At 45.4% G+C, this 3818-nt stretch overlaps 1 long non-coding RNA gene across 2 annotated transcripts; it reads right to left on the minus strand.

Annotated features, from left to right (window-relative positions):
• Nucleotides 1-200: 200 nt before the first annotated feature.
• LOC113459254 (uncharacterized) lies at nucleotides 201-2658 on the minus strand. Of its 2 annotated transcripts, XR_012579372.1 has the most exons (4): nucleotides 2402-2658; nucleotides 2021-2108; nucleotides 1214-1491; nucleotides 201-726 (listed from the first exon to the last, which is right to left on the minus strand). It is a non-coding gene; the product is annotated as an uncharacterized LOC113459254 (long non-coding RNA). The 2 variants fall into 2 exon arrangements; XR_003380339.2 differs by lacking the exon at nucleotides 201-726 and having other exon boundaries at nucleotides 736-1491.
• Nucleotides 2659-3818: the final 1160 nt, after the last annotated feature.

The raw sequence follows: 3818 nt of genomic DNA on the forward strand, positions 1-3818 counted from the left end.
GCTCCTCATTGTTGATGCATGAATAAACAACTGGCAGGGGAGGGAGAACATTGCAAAAAGGTACTTCTAGATGGATATGCTCAGCAGCCATAAAGGACCTCAGTGATTTCCTGGGGCACAAAGGCCTTGGTGGGACTGCTCTGCCACTTCCAATCAGCATAAATGAGGTACTTGACAATTCTCCTTGACTGCTGAAAAATAATAATAAAAATATTAAACCCAAAACATAACTAGGAGAAAGAGAAGTTTATGTTACACCCCAAATTTGCAGTCCAGAGCATGGAAGGAGAACTGCCACTTTGAAGTGAGCAGAACAGGTAAAGTGGAATGAAACAGAAATTAAGCTAGTGGAATGAAACAGAAATTAAGCTGGGAAAAATTCCTCTTCTTGCATTTGTGCCTCTGTGTCTGGTCTGACTGAGAGTTTGACCTCTTCTGTTTGTAGCCCAGAACATTGTGGGGTGCACTGACACCAATGTGGTCATGACAGACTTAAATTATCACACAGGCAGGTCAGGACTTCAATCATGGATCTTTAGTGAGATGGAAACACTCCTCAGGACCCCAGGTCAGCTTCGTGCAAGCTTTGTACCACCGGAACATAAAGGATTGAGGATTTGGCCAAAGAGGTTGGATCCTGAGCTGGAGAGCTTCTCATTTCAGCACAGCACTGTGGAGTTCACCTCTGGGCAGGATCTTCCTGATCCTCATGGGCAGAGCCAGGCACTGGAACAAGGCAGCCAGACACTGTTATCAGTGCAGCAGTCAGTACTCTGCTCCTTGGTTAATTAGCTGAGCTAGTACCCCTCTCAGATGACTTATTTTTAGTCCTTGCCTGCAGGGAACCGAGGCTTTAAGAGGCTCTGGAATGGGTCAGCTGGAACAGGCTGTTACATTATGTATGTAGCAGCTGTGCTTGGCAATATCCACAGGCTGGGACTGAGGCACCTGCAGAACCACCTTCACCTGTGCCTCTCACCTGGTGTTCCAAGGCACCATGGAACAGCACCCTCCTTGTGCCATCCTAACTCACCACAGGGGTTACAGGGTTCCCTGATGGATAAACCCAAAATCTGTGTCTAAGATTAGGCTTCTGCATTAGCTATGCATGGTACAGCTCATTAAAAATGGATCCTCCTTTCAAGCTCTGACACATACGTAGGGAAATATATTGCTCCATACGCACAAAGGACTGGGATAAAATATCCATTACCTGCATGGCCCTGTTTCAGCACAGGACTACGGAATGTGGTGCTGGTTACAACAGCAGATTTGGCTGTCCTGTCACAGATTGTCCCTGCTGCTGGCTTATGCTTATAAAGCCCTTGGGAAGGCGGAGGAAGTGAGGTCAGTGAGTGGCTGAGTGTCCCATGGACACTGAGTCCCAGGCCATGGGAACAAGCCTTTGTCCCAGAACAATCCAACTTGGACTGCTGCTCTTTGAAGGTCACCCAGAGCAGGAGAGCAGCAGCACTGGAGAGCAGCCAGCCTCTGCAAGCAGAAAACAGTCACAGGTACTAAGGAGAGTTTTGCTATGGAATAATGAGCTCACAGACTTGCTCCTCCAGAGCCAACGAGCAGGGCTGCAAGGTCAGTCACAGCAGAGCCCTGTGCCACGACCCTAAAGGCAGAGGGCTTCTCACTCCAAAAATTCTCCATGCCCAGACATCTCTTGAAAGGCCAGCTATTCCATTATTATTATTACTACTACTATTATTATGTTAATATAGTAATACAACTACTACTAATATTACTATAATAATGGTTCTGCCTCATTAACCAAATGAGGGCTGCTACTCTCCTTCTGAACACACTGCCTCACATGGAAAACACAATGCACTGGTTTATTGCTACCTGCTGCTTCTAATCCAGGTGTTTGCTACAGGTTAAGTGTATGAGGGAAAATACACACCCAAATATTTTAACAAACTATCTGCATGATGGTCTGTGAAAATGGTGATGAGCCAAGGCACAGGTGAAGTGAACTGGGAGTCCCAGTGACAAGGAGTGCAGAATTTACCTGCTGTGCGTCCACACCTTATTTCGAGGAGACAGACTTCTTACAATGTGTTTCTTAATATCTGGGAGTAGTGCATGAACCAGCATTACTGAAAGAAAAACAAAAAAGACAGTGTCTTATGTGCTGTAATAGGATTAAATTGTTTTTCAAGCTCAATTAGCTGACTCACAATTTTAACTTGGTACCAAGACAGCAGCAAAGCAATTCGTGGGGTAGATGGCAAAGACTTTCTCAAAAGGATGAATTCTTCACCATGTCAAGTTGCACGAATGTGTGAGAGAGCTGTACACAAACCAAAAGGTATTGGCTTCACCAAAAGATTTGTTTTGTACCTGTGATTTGGTCACAGAAAAGACATCATTTACTCAGTATGGTTCTTACATTAATCCTGCAGCCCGAGGCTCCTCTTCAGAGTAACTCGCTAGACAACAGGTCTGTGTGAACAAACACAGATTAAATCCCTTGTGTGCACGCCCAACTTTCGTTCTCACCGAATTCTTTACCGAATCCCTTCAGCTGTAATTGCTGCCTTTCAGCCCCATCGCGTCACCGGTGCCGCAGGCTCGGGGACCAATTAGTGACACAAGCTCCTGTCACCTAGGAGATCGGGAGGCAGTGTCTCAGCGTTCCCATCTTCAGAGACTCTCCCCGAGATTGGATCTGGGCTCTGCATGACATTTTACCACATCGGCAGACTCCCAGGAGAGCTAACTAAAAGTTATGGCTGGCCATTGCATTACCACAGTTATCGAGGTGCCTTAAATGCATGAGAAGCTTTAGGGATTCCTACAAAAGGGGGAAAGCAGCATCCTTACAGAGGAAGTGCTGATGCTCCTACAGATTGTCTGGCTCGCTGTCACCCTGTGGCTGGGAGATGAGATCCAGGGATCAGAGATCTCCCTGGTCCCACCTGAATGCCTAAAACTCATCATTCTGCTCCAGCAGACTCCTTCCTCTATTTCTGATAAGGAGAACGAAAGCTTGAAATCCCTCTGCCTAGAGACACAGGTCATGGTGACACCGCCAGGATGTGTTGCCTTTGCAGTGCTTATATGAAAGGTTACTATAAAATCATGTAAATCCACAGTGGATTGACCCATTTCAGTGACAGAAGTAGCAATTGCTCCATGAAAATGGTTCACAGCTCAGCAGAGCACCACAAGTATGCAAAAAGCATTAGAAAATCATTCACTATTAATTATTTAGATGTAGTTATTTTTCTGTAATTTTACATGGCTGGGGTTACTCTGATTCTTAGGTTTAAAAATGAGCAAGTCCATAAGTTTCCAATAAAACAATGTAGGAGAAGATTCCTCTTTTTAATTGATTTGGATACTCAGCAGCAGAATAAACACTGCTTGGATTGCCCATTCTACCTCGGCATTTGATTAATGTTTAATTGACATTTGCAGTGAATAAATGATTTAGTGTTTTCTCTGTATTGTTCTCTCGCCAGAATAACTCTGGAGCAGCTGAGCCCAGTGTCTGTGCTGCACACCCCACCTTCAGACACACTCCACTGTCCAGAGCTGTTTCCAGGCAATCTGGTCCAGGGGGGAAGGAGCAGGGAAGGGGATGGGGAGATCAGTGCTAAACCTGTGTTGTGCAATGCTCACCTTCCCCACACACCTCCTCAACTGTTTCTTGGCATCTACAAATTCAGATTAGGACTTTTTAATGATCCCATTGCTCTCACATCTCCTCTCAAGTACTGGCAAACAGGTTTCACATTGAAAAATGTTCTTTTTGAGGAGAGCTGGAGGGAGATTTGAGGCAGAGAGAAGACTATAGGCACAAT

Source organism: Zonotrichia albicollis, chromosome 3 (assembly GCF_047830755.1).
Source record: "Zonotrichia albicollis isolate bZonAlb1 chromosome 3, bZonAlb1.hap1, whole genome shotgun sequence".
In the NCBI taxonomy this organism is placed as follows: Eukaryota; Metazoa; Chordata; class Aves; order Passeriformes; family Passerellidae; genus Zonotrichia; species Zonotrichia albicollis.